A 13893-nucleotide genomic window follows, 5' to 3' on the forward strand; every position below is an offset into this window, starting at 1 on the left:
AGATGTCAGTTCATAGTGTGACAGTTATGTTACAGTATGACTCTTACATAGTTATTGTGTATTGTGCTATAACTGTCAGAGAATTAAAAACTTGTGTCTATTACTGATTTCAAAAAAGCAAGATTTTCCTCTCTTCTCTTTTTTTCATTCTCCCTTTTTCACACTCTCTCTTTGTCTTCCTCACTCTTTTTCTTTCAGCTTTTAGATTATATTTTGTTTAGCAGTGGTATTTAACATAGACATTAAGTATTAAATAAATCAATAAAATTAGGGTCATGGAAGTAAATTTGTTGAAGCCAATAAGAGAAAGAGGGACAGAAAATTAGCAGCGCTAAGTATTTTCACTTATCTGTGAACAGAAGTCCAATCTACATTTTTATTTGAAAACATTTTAGCATCTTCAGAATGTCTAAAAATCAAACCTGTTTCTCACCAGCATTTACATTTTTGGGGTAAAATATAGAGTAAAAAGTCTACTACCGAAAAGGTTTCCTAATATGAATTTTATTCAAAGTTCATATTTGATTTCTGATGTCCATTTGCATGAAGAGTCACAATTACACTATAGAAACATAGGCCTTTCTGAGCTAGTCCAAGTATCTCACATTAAGTTACTTGAACTGAAAACAGACACCACAATCAGAAATTACTTTACTGGAAGAAATATAGGGTTTAACATTGTTGGGTTGGGCTGTGGGCCAACTTCCACATAATGTTCAGTGTTAGTCAATTCTCTTACTGTTTTTTACTAAAGGATCCATTTGAAAATATAACTGATATTTTAGTAGTCATATTATTTACAGATTAATTTCACTTTTAAGATAATTTCAAGAAGTTTTGTGAGGTTCTTAAATTTCTCAGCATTATTTAACTCTATTCTAAGGTTGTAGACTTGTCCACTCTTGTTAATCTGTAAAATATATTGTAGATATTAGCTTTCCCTGGTTGTGCTCTTGTGATATCAGAGCCTGTCATGGTTTAACCCCAGCAGTTATGCATCTGCTTGGCTCTTTCCTCTTTCCTATCTAATGTGTACCCCCTAGATGGAGAATTGGAACAGTAAAAGTGAAAAAAACTCATGAGTTAAGATAAAGACAGTTTAATTAGTAAAGCAAAAGCTGTGCATGCAAGCAAAGCAAAACAAGGGATTCATTCACTACTTCCCATTGTCAGGCAGGTGTTCAGCCATCTCCAGGAAAGCGGGGCTCCATTACATGTAATGATTACTTGGGAAGCCAAACGCCATCACTCTGAGTGTCCTCCCTTCCTTCTTCCCTCAGCTTTACATGTCAGGCATGGGATATCCCTTGGATCAGTTGGGGTCAACTGTCCTGGCTGTTGTCTCTCCCAATTTCTTGTGCACTCTCAGCCCATTCACTTGGGTGGGGCAGGGTGAGAAGCACAAAAGGCCTTGACTGTGTAAGCATTGTTCATCAATAATGAAAACTTCCCTGTGTTATCAACACTGTTTTCAGTATAAATCCAAAACACAGCCCTGCAACATCTGCTGTTTAGAAAATTAACTCTGTCCCAGGCAAAACCAATAGAGAACCTCCCATGCAAGGTAACCCTTGCAATCAGTCAGATGTTGAAGCTCCATTCCTACAAGTCTCTAAGGAAGCCACCTGCTCATAAAGGGAACACTCTGCAATTGAATTTAAAAGAACCACATAAACCCAACTTATCATAGGAGGCAAGACCCACTAGAAGGAATAACACAGTAATTTCTCATGATAATATTAAACAGTAAAGTTTCAGTGGGAGGAGATGCTTACTCACTGAAGAGTACATAAAGGATGTTGAAAAATCAATTGACAGTGCTGAATGTTTGCATATAGATGCAAAATGTTCCTTGCTGCCTTCAGGAACTCCTTCAGAATATAAAAACATGGAGGGGGATAGTCTAAAAATTACTCCAGAAAAATTACAAACAGCCAAGTCATCCATCATACATGGAAAAATTTACATCAGCAAACAATAGAAGCTGTTTTAGCCCACATAATAAAGTAATGCATGCCCTTGTGTTGCATGAGCTTTCTAATTTATCACACAGACACTTGCAAATGAACCTTACCCCAGTGCACAGTCTGTATTTGTGTATTTAAACCAGTACATCTCTGTCAGCCTTCTTTGTAGCACATAGGAAAGATCATATTATATAACAGCATTTATTCAGAAGTCAAGCAACACATCCAAAGGCAAGGTAATAATAACTATGAAAGACAACACTCATTTGGACATAAATCTATTACATAGCTTGTTCACATTAAGTTATCTAAAAGATGTAAACACTGAATACTTCTTACCCCAAAACATACCCTCAAGATCACAGCTAAGCCCTAGAATACTTTACATCCATAGGATGTTCAAAGATCAATGACTGTGTTACAGCCGATGTGACAAGAGCCTAAAATCCGCACCTATTAAAATATGCTGCGTCCATCAAATTAATGAAATGACTAGCACGAGTTTAACAAAACTGATAGATGAAGTATCTTCAAGTAAAAGCCTTTTATTTAATCTCTGTAGAAGACCCAAAGCTTTTCTTAAATTTTTTTTATGGTAAGCAAAAGAAATACAGAATTGAAGGATTCTTGAATGACTTCTACTCTATAATAGTAATGTTGGGTACCACTATTTCTGGAGAAAAAGAAAAAAAATGCCTTATTGAGAGAACTGGTCTGGCTTGAGAGAAATCAAAGATGTACAGTCAACAAGACTCCAAAAATCATCCAAGCTTGTTCATTGTTTTTATTTTCTTTTTTTTCCCTTCTAAAGTTCAAGATGAGATTAAAAACCTTTTGATTTAATAATATAAATGAGACAAAAAGGCAATACCCTTGCTTATGACAGAATCTGGTTGCAGTCTGGGAATTTAAAGACTTATACTTTACTATGGCTGTGACAAGGGAGTTTACTCAAGTCATTCAGTGAGAAGTAAGGACAGTTTTATGACGGTTTTACTATTTTTCTTTTGCATACTGCTTTTAGACAGTTAAGATTTTCATGGGAATGTGTTTTGCAGTTCCTCTGGAGATTAAGAATGTTTGGATGACATGTCATGAGAGGGAGGAAAGAAAGGAAACCTCAAGCAATTGAAGAGATTATCATGCAAAAACAAACTTGGTCTGGGGTGATGGGAAAATTTACTGGGAATTCACTGTAGGCTAGAAATATGCTACATTCCTAGAAGACCAGTAAAATCATCAGGACTTGTTATGAAACACTAGATGTAAACTGATTAACAGTGAAGTCAACAATGGTTTTAATTTTTCATACTATGAATCTCATGGGATAGAATGTTTAAGAATGATACATTGACCTTTATATTAAAAAAGCATATGAGATAACTAACAACAAATGACCCAATCTAAAGTTCCTAATAGTGTAGTTATGGAAAAGTTCAAGTCACACACAGTAACACAATTAAGATCAAAACAGTTGTAGTCCAAGTTGTCATATGAACATATGAGATAGTCCGTGAGAAACCATACAGAACTACTTGACAGTTAAAAATTGGCTGCTCAGCAGCATACACTCCCATGTATGCCCTGACTGCTCTAAAACAATTTTGGCTGAGTCAAGAATGACCAATAATATTCAGCATGACTATGTGGAATTTAGATATATCCAGTAAAAGAGGAAAAGATTTTAGAATGTTTGAATCCTGATATCCTTTGCTCTGCAGCAAAAGCCAAAACCTTACTGAAAATAGTCACCTAAAATAAATGAACGAGTGCTTATTTCTCTAAGTCAAGTGAAAATACCTAATCAAAGTAATCATACATATTTGTAGACACTGGGAAAAAAATGAGGAAGGGTATTCCTTTAATATATAAAGAATCAAACAGTGAAAAACAGAACAATACAATTTGTCTTAAGCAAGCACTTAAGGAGTCATTAAATGCCTGGAAAAGAGACCATAAGACATACTCCATCTTTCTGCTTACCAGGACAAGACCAAATATAAATACACTTCTGAGATGCTTATTTAGCCTATTCTCAAAGATTTTTACTGACAGAATTCTTCTCCAACTGCCCTATCAAATTTCTGTTCTAATATCTTCCTTATAGATGTTTTTTTCCCTTAATGCCTAATCTAACCTTGCTGTGCTTTCATCCTATTAAATCTTGTTCGTTCCTAAGGGAACATGAAGATCCTGCCTTCTTTACAGCAGCTTCTGATGGATTTGTAGACTGTTATTATGACTTTCCTCAATCTTCTGTAGACAATTGTTTCAACCTTTTCTCATAAGTCCTGATATCTGATAATTTTAATTGCCTTTCTCTGGATTCTTTGTAATTTCTCTGTACTACATTTTCATGTCTTTCTAAAAGTAAAATGTTAAAAGTATCCCAGCAATGTCTCAAGAAGCAAAAGGATTACTTCCCATTTCATGTTTTCCAATTCAATATTCCATCATCAACTTACATTCAACTTGTTTGTAGTGTACAGATCTAAAAAACTATTAATCCTAACTGTCATCATAGTAAAAAACTGTTAAAATAGGCCTCTACTAAAAAATGAACAAACACACTCTCTATCCCCTTACAACAGTTACTAATGAAAACGTTGAAAGATGTAAGCCTCACCACAAAGTTTATGGTATTTCGGTTTGTGTGTACATACACCGTGATACTGACATACAGGTAGGTACTTTTCACAAATGATTATTAAATTATTATTAAAGCAATTCTGAACTTTAATGATTTTATCTAGGCAATGCCTTCTTAACTTATTGTAATGTTATTAGTGAAGTTACAGGAGGTCTACTAAGGCTACATTAATTTACATCAGATTATCTGATATTTATTATTTCTCTTCTATTTCACAAAATGATGCGCTCCTGTAAAGAACAACCACTTAAGAAAGGTGAATGCTTCAAGAGAACTCTACAGTGCTTATTAATCTTCTGATCACTGTTATAGGAGATGATAATCTCTTCAGGAAGCATAGAAACTAAATTATGTAAATAAATTTTAAGTGACCTCATGATAAAGCAGCAGTTCTGAGCTTTGTATAAAACATAAATACTTCACTTGCTGGACTTGATAGCAGTTTTCCCATTGACTTCAATGACAACTTCTATTACTTGAATTTTCACTACCTTGTATTGCAAATCTATGTTCAGATTTGTTTAGAAAACACCTTTGTTTTCTATTTCTTTTAGCAAAGAAATCTTGCTAACAGTTCCAGATATGTGTCTGCTCCTGGAAAGTGTAACCAGTCTTTTGTTGAGACTCTGTCCCTCAAATCACCCAGACTTGATGTATATCCATCCGCATTCTAAGTAAAATATGTCTAAATTTCAATTGCCAAATAGTAATTACAATGCTGTAAAAAGGAATAGAATAAAGAAGTGAATTAGAAAATTTGAAACAGCTTTCCAAAAAAAAGATTTTTTTTTTTTTTTATCCTGTGGGATTTACTCTCAGTTGTATTTTTAATAGCTTTTACTTCTAGTAACAGACAGATGGAGAATTGCTTGCCCAAACAGGGTACTCTTGACTACTCTTCAAGGCAAAAAGGACATATATAGAAAGTGGAAGCAAAGACTGGCTATAAAGGAAGAATATGCAAACTCTGCCTGGGCATGAAGAAATTATGACAGGAAAGTCAAAGCTCAACTAGAGTTAAGACTGGCGGTGGACATGAATTGTAACAAGAAGTTCTACTGATAAATTGTTAGTAAAAGGAGGAGGAAGGGAATGTGGACCTGCTGCTGACTGGTGATTTAGTGACATGGGAGCACAGACAAGGCTGAGGTATTCATGTCTTATTTGCCCCAGTCTTCACTGCCAAGGCCCCACAGTGGTGGGGCAGTAAGCTAAGCATAAGCCTGTAGTAAGATAAATATGAACTCTGGAACTGATCCTGCAGCATCCTGGGCTGAATTCCTGGGGCAGCAGCCAGCAGATGCCACTTACCTATCAGCCGTTAGTCCATATCCTGCCAAAACAAGAAAGATGTCACTAAACTGGAGTAAATTCTACAAAGAGCCACTAAGATATTTTGTGGCTAGAGTACTCTAAAGAGAGGCTGAGGAAGATGGGCTTAGTTTCCCAGAAGATATAAAGGTTTTCATGAGACAAAGCAAAAATCTTCAAGTATCTATAGAGGGTTATGAAACAGAAAGATTCAGGGAAGAATAAGCTGTGAAGGATTCAGGGAAGAATCCTTCTGTTTGGCCATAAGAAAAAAACCTTCATCTTGAGGTTAATTAAATATTTTAAAGGATGCTTGAAGAGGTTATCCTAGGAAGCTTTTAAGATTCAGTTGAATATAGGCCTGGGTATACTAGTCTGACTTTTGTATTGACCTTATACACTTAATACACAGATTCCTGCAAGGTTGGAGCATCCTTGGTCAGGTAAAGTACATGGCCTGGACATTCAAACATGCATTTAAAATTTTTGGCCTACATTCCTCAGTCAAATAACCAGGAGTCAAGTCTATACCAGATAACATGGTTCTAATTTTATTTTCTGGCATTTCTGTTGCTATTTGAGATGTCTACTGCATAAAAAGTTTTCAAAGTACAATCTTGAAATCTCAGTTCTGATTACACACATTATTTTTATATTAGTGTTTATCTTCAGAGGCAGAAACATCAAACTAGAATATCTCAAATTCCTTACATAATTGAGGTCAATTCCTTAACCATTAATGTCTAATTTATTCATTAAGTTAGTTCTTCTTATGCTTACATCAACTTTGCTGTTGTCATTATTTTTTCACTATCAGAGCATTAATGTTAGCTTTCCAGTAAACACATTGTGTTGGACATACATACTATGTTGATCTGCAGTAAATATTATATTTCACATATTGGACTGGCCTATTCTTAAAGATTTATGATTCTATCAGTAATTGAAATGGGTACATGAAGATTTAATCACACTTAATGGACATGGTAGAAAACAAGCTATAATGCTCGCTTAAGCTAAGCGCTCTGATTCATCATTCTGCTAACATCTAGTTTTCCTATGTAAACTGAGCAATAGCAACTATTTATTTCTGCCTCTTTGCTCAAAGTGCAAGGGAATGTGAGTTAACTAAAATTCCTTTTGTTATGGGACAATTGAAGTTAACAAATTTGTAAATCATGAAGATTTTATCACACCTGGCCACATAGGACTGCTATGCTAAGTAATAGTATAGTTAACACAAATGTTGACAGAAAACTGGCAAGATTTGTCATGGGAAAGCAAAAGCTAGTTTGAGGCATCTTGATGATTTTTATTCTAGCTGCATCATCCTAGTCTCTGCTGTAATCACTAGTTATTCTGCAGTTGTTATTCAGAATTTATTCACTGTCACAGAATTGAAATAATTTTGTACAGTCATCTGATTGTATGTTTTGGAAGAATCAAAAAAGATCCTCCCTGAAAGATGATGTATTCTACATTAAGAATGTGCTTGTCTTAATAACTTCAAACGTTGTCTTGTTGCAAGCATGTGCATCTTATATTGACTGGTTAAAAAGCACTGCTGTGTCCAGCTTGGACACCTTCTGAGCTGAGTTAGGATCTTCTATTCAGATAGACACATTTAAAGGAGCCTGCACTCAAAGTCACCAGCAATCAGACTGCAAAACAATGTTAAGGTGAATTTAAGTCCTTTATATACTTCACTTTAAATAACTGTACTTGAATGTACAACATTCACAATGCCTTATACCATTTTCTAAAACTATCACATTTTCCAGGTTTGTTAGGAATTCATTACTAACCAGGACGATAAAACACTTGAGAATTAAATCACAAGGACATTGCAGCAATTCCTCTTGTTAACAGAGATTGTTGGACAATTGCTTTTTGTGGTTTGACTGCCCCTCAATAGTGAAAGAAAGATTTTAAAACTCAAATCTAAAAGTTGCCTTAAGATAAATAGAATAAGAGGGGTTATGTCCCATACCTATAGAGTATTCAGCTAAAAAGTCTTCAGTATGAGATGGCTATTTGAAAAATACAGCAATAGATGGTTACAGGAGATTTGTTTGTCACCAGGCAAAATGGAGAAATAAACCAATGATGAAGAAATTGAATTTCACAAGAATTCCTTAGAGCAGGAGATGAAATCCTACATGAATTAAATATATCAGTATGCTTTTCAGTTAAGGATGAAGGACAAAAACATAATGTGCAGAACTAGCAGAGAAAGATACCAAGACCAAGCAACAGAGATTAATTTAAAAGTGCTTGACTGTGTCTAAGAACAGCTCCCTCTGAATATAAATGTACACTCAACTATGTGTGAGAACAGCTCCCCGTGAACGTAAAATAGTATCTGTAGAAAGCTTTTGGAGAAAGAGATGATACAACAAAATGTTTCTGATGGGAGCAGGAAAGAGAAAATATATGTCTCTGTACACAGTTCAACTTTGAAAAGGATAAATAAAATCATATAATCTAAACGGATAGTGAAGAGTGAACATGATGTCTCTTTTCACTTTTATTTCTGTTTTATTGCTAAACTTGTCTCTAGAGTCCCAGGTTGACTAATAGAAACAGAAGGAGGGAAGGGAAGAGTGCAGGAAGAAATCTCTGAAGCAGGAGGTTAATAGGAAGTCACTTAAATAACTCATGTGCAGCATACCTCCCAAAGCAAAGGGAATTCTGGTGGCTCTGAAGGCATCAAACAATTTCTCTAGCACATATGATAATTAACAAGAATACATGGTCAATTCTTCAAGAAAGAGTCTTTTCCTGAAGACAGAAAAGCAGTTTGTGCCATGAAAAACTGAGAAGGATACTGAGAATTGCAGCAGATGACAACTGGGTTCCAGGGAACTCAGTTCAGCAGAAAAACAAAGCACTTGGACAAACTTGGACCTTATCTAGTTTATTATGAAAATAAATAACCAATGGTAAAGGGGAAACTACTATCTGTGCTTGATAATTAGAGAAAGCAGCAATAAACACCTACTCTTCAGGGTGAACGACGATAACAGAAGAGCATCTGAAACTCACAACTGGAACTTGTACTACTCCTGTTTGAGTTCTCAGACTTGACTCGTGCTTTTGGTGTATAATTTGGGGCAACTAGAGACACTTGGCTCTCAGAAGTGGTGGACTTCTTGCCTCTTAAATTCAAGGCCTCCTTTAGACCCTTTTAGGTGCATTGTTTCACCTTTAGGTCTTTATGCACATTTCATCTTTCAGTTATTATGCAAAGACTTATGTGTATGACTGTCTTAAATCTGAAGATTTAACGTCTATGTAATCTTATTAAAATCACTTACTTCTAAGGTGCTTTAAGTCATGACATTAAATCTCTTCGTGATTACAGTGAGAGATTTTGGAGAATGGCCTTCAGGAAGTGCTGAAAATGGATAGTAGCAAAGAATTAGGAGTTATCAGTTCACATAAACTAATAACTCCAGGTTGATCATGTCAGAAAAATAAATGTAAACTGTCAGAAATAGAAATGTAAATTTCCTTATGAAATCTTTCCATAAGTAATACAGGTTAGTCCAACAGTTTTCATGCACTAACTTAGAAAATGGAAAGTGATTATACTTTCAAGTTTTTACTTTCAAGTAATAGAATTTTCCTTTGATGAGTCCCCTAAATAAAATTCTAAAAAAGAAAAAAAGTTAAATTCTTGAATTTCTATCCCACTTCCTCCTCATTTTTTCATTTTTTTTAGGAAAAAGATGGAACACATGTAGATACCATATAGTCAAACAATGCAGATACAGCTCATTTTTCCCTCTCTGTATGCCAATTTTTCTGTTTTAGAAAGAAACAGCTGAAAAAAAGCGCATTTTTTCAAATGCACACTTTTAGTGAGACAGTAACAGTCATTTTAGGTTATCAACACTAAAATGGAAATGTGTTACTTTTAAAATAAAAATAGGCACTTTATGTTTCTACGTGCCTAGACTTTCCAAGGTGCTTTTCAGTATAGGAAAACACTGACACAGGAAGAAAGTGTGGGAAACATAATTTTCCCATATTTTTGAAATTTCTTTCAAAAAAATGGAATTTCCCAATGGAATACTCAGGCTGCCTCTAGTAATTAACTCTGTATAAGAAAAACAGCTTAGCAGATTTAACTTCTGGGAACACCATGCCAAGATGTGGGATTAGTTTGGCAAAGAGACAAAAGGGTGTCTGTGATTCAGATTGGAGAAAAGAAAGGCCAGTGAGCGTTGTAAATAATCAGGATGACTGGTATTAAAAAAAAAAAAAAGAAAGAATGGACATCTAGGTTATAAAAAGGTGAATGTAGAGTTTTCCATGAGCTGGACTACTCCATATCTTGCCATCAGGTTTAAGACTACATATCACTGGCTGAAAAAATATAGACAACAGTGCTGGAAGTGACTGGTAGTGAAGTGGATGAGACTGCTGAAGTCAGGATTAATTCAGTTAGCACAGGATTTAAATAAATCTATTATTGTTTAATTCACCAAAGAAGAAATGTTCAAAAGGAATTGGTCAGAAATGAAAAGAAGAAAACAAAAAGCAATGAAAGCATGACAGGTACTTGAGCCAGACACCTTCTTCCATACCATTTGATGACTCACCTCATCCCGTATCATAGAATCACAGAATCATAGAATGGTAGGGGTATGTTTGTCTGGATAATATTACACTTATTTAAGTTGGAGTGGGTCTAAGATAATTGTCATAGAATACTCGGTAGATAAAGAATGTGATGGTTATCTGAAATTAAATGGGAAATGTATCTTCATACAGTTTGAAGTATACCTGAAAAATTCACTGCTTTAGGGGAATATGGGGGCAAATGTGCTGGCTACATTAGAGAACGAAACGAGGACTATTTTATTACCACGGACAAAATGTGTCATTCTGTATGTTTTTTTTTTTTTTAAAGAAGTCTCATGGTTCAGTAGGAAAGCTCCCTGTGGGACTCTGAGAATAATTCTTCTGCCAAACTCTTTTATTATGTGCTATTGGTTAGATATGTCATGTGTCTGCCTCCAACAGTTCTTCTGAAACATTATTTCCTAGACTCAAACAAAGACAGGTTATTAGAACTATTTAATGTATTTGTTGCACTGTGAAGGTAACTGGAACTAGAAAAGACAGAAAGTGCCTGATTCCTCTTTCCTCTGTCATCAGTAAGTGCTAAACTACTGATTTGTGCCCTGGACTGATCAAATTTATTGGACATCATTTAAAAATGAGAACAGGAATTAGAAAAGTTAACTAATTCCTTGTTGTTGTGTTACACAGTCATGAATGCAAAAGTGAGCATGACTTCATGAGTCACATCAGCTTCAAAGGGTTCTCTGAAGACTCAAATAGGATTTGATAGAAAGAGCTGAAGCCCATGCATGATAGCATCTTATCCTCAAAGCTATCATTGCATGTCTTTCACTTTACTTACATCAGAAGAAATGCTCTGTATGCAGAATACCGCAGATCTATTCTCATGAAACTTCATCAGGAATAAGAATTTAATAATGGCAAGAATAGGTCTCTGAGAACAGAAAGTGGACATCTGTGGCAAGCAGCTCCCTAAATTCTGAAAGGAATGACCATTTTAAACCGTTCTGATGGAGATTCCTTTTCCGTAAGCCTTCATTCATTTGCATAGATTTAATTTAAAAAATAAAAGAAAAAAGAAAAAAAAAAGAGTTCATTTGTGTGATATGTGTAAAGAGCAGTTGGATGTATAGGGATTTGTATAAAATACTTTTCATCCTTTCAAGTCACCTATAGAACTTCACAAGTATATGTATGGCCCCTACTTTAGAAAAAACTAAGGTCAGCACTAATAATTTTAAAGATTTGAAAGCATTGTTCTGATATTTTATTAATATTATTTTAGGAGTATGATACTGTTATGAGTGTGAAGAACTCAAATAAAAATCCAATACCAACTCAAATAAAAATCTAATATAAGGAGCTGCTAAAGAAACCAGAAGCTAAATCTATTTCAGGACTTGCCTTGTGGGAATGAGTAGGCAGAAATAGCACTAAGCTTTTCAATTTTTCAGGAAGCCTGAAATTTATGGGATGTAGAAATATGATATCCCTGTGTTACAAATAATATGTTACATTTCATGAAGGTGCATACAGCTCATGAGAACTATAATCATTAGTATCGTATCTGCTCAATTGCATGTATCTATGAGGAAGACAACCATTATCTCATGATGTTCACAACCTGCTGTTAAATGTGACTCCTAGTTTTACTAAGGAACCATGAGGATACTCCAAGAATGGAGGTCCTAAATATATTTTTTTATTCTATAGCTTAAAAGCAATATACTGCATAGAGAAACAGGAAAAGAAACCAGTTACTGCTTATGGAAATTACTTTATGTAATTCTCATAGACTTAATAAGAAGGTGTAGTGTGACTGAGTTGTTAAACAGAAAAAATAGCATCTATTTTTATCATTGCTCTTATATGATTTCTGTTTAAACTTGGTTACTGTGTGTCACCCCATATTTACATTGTCCTGTTGCTCACTCAAACTAGGTAATTCTTTGCTTATGTAAACTGACTGCTCAAGGAAATTCCAATTAGGCTCCAAAAGGAGGTTTACTGGAGTGAGGCACTTGACTCGAACTTGCGCCTGAGTATATTTTTTTATTACTTTGTTCTGCATTATTCTTTCAATAGCAAATAAGCAGGATTAAGGGAGCATATCTTGAATGACTGATGATAATTCTTAGTACTGCAACTAAATCTTTTGACTGCTTGGCTTAGAAACACTTATTACCCCTATCAGTTCCCCTCATATCAATAGTCCCACACTTATTTCTGTCTAACACACTGAGATAGTGTAGAATAGTCAAAGGCCAGCTTAAAAAAAAAAAAAAAAAGAGAAAGGAACAATTAGCTCAAACTCAGTTCTGGGACTAGTTCTATAAATTGCTAGTAAAGACACGTTCCCCCCTGACCCCAAATATACAGTACTCATCAAGTCAGTATTAGGGATCTGTCCTGGGTTAAGCTGGGATGGTGTAAACTTTCACCGTCCAGGTACTGGACACGGTGCTGACATTATGTTCGGTATATGGGGGGAGCTGCTGAAACCACGGCTGTTCAGTTTGGACTGAGTGTAGGGCTCGGGGCAGTGAGCAGTGAAACCATGTGCCTCTGGCTCTATGTGCTTCTCTGCTGTTGTTATGGATGTTCCTTCTCTCTTTGTACTCTTCTATTATATTGTCCTTACCTCAGCCCACAAAGCTTTACCTTTCTCTCCAGATTCTACACTTGATCCTGATGAGGTGGGGAGGAGTGAGTGAGTGGCTGCATGGTTTGGTTGTTGGCAGCTGAGCTTAAACCATAACAGGATCATTTATCCATTCTGTGCTCTGCCACCTTCTTTGTGTTTTGTAGATACTGGCATTATCCTATCAATCTTATGCCATCCCAATTTATTCCTCCATAGCACGTTCACATAAGGAACTAGAATACACGATCACACCATTTTATTTATCTTTATCAAGGAATAGTTATACTACAGTAAGTTAAAAACACACAAAAAAATACAGTCTTGTTTAGATAAAATCAGACACTTGCAAAACAGCCCCTGAGCTCAGTGTAATTAGATGTAAAACTGCAACAGATATTGAAAAGCTTTGCAATTTTACCCACAGAGGCATAATGTAATTATTCTCCATGTCTATGCAGAAAATTTGGTTTCTCATCTGAATGTAGGAAGTGGTCAATTAGATACATCTGTGGTTTTGGATCCATTATAGGAATCGTTCTCTATTAGAAAAATACCAATGGACATCAGAATTCTTTTGGCATGGGTGAGCCTGCTATTTGGGTCACTACTGAACTGCATCATTCAAATCTCTGACCAAATAATGATTTAGATTGCTTTTTTCCTAAACTGAAAGACGATCTCCAAGATCTCATTTTAATTCCTTTCCAGACATTTGAATATTTTTATAG

General features: G+C 35.3%; 1 protein-coding gene across 1 annotated transcript in view; it reads right to left on the reverse strand.

Annotated features, from left to right (window-relative positions):
- PIK3C2G (phosphatidylinositol-4-phosphate 3-kinase catalytic subunit type 2 gamma) overlaps positions 1–13893 on the reverse strand; it is a 200942-nt gene that overhangs the window by 57798 nt on the left and 129251 nt on the right. The gene's annotated exons all lie outside the window — the stretch shown is intronic.

The sequence above is a fragment of the Colius striatus genome, chromosome 1 (assembly GCF_028858725.1).
Source record: "Colius striatus isolate bColStr4 chromosome 1, bColStr4.1.hap1, whole genome shotgun sequence".
In the NCBI taxonomy this organism is placed as follows: domain Eukaryota; kingdom Metazoa; phylum Chordata; class Aves; order Coliiformes; family Coliidae; genus Colius; species Colius striatus.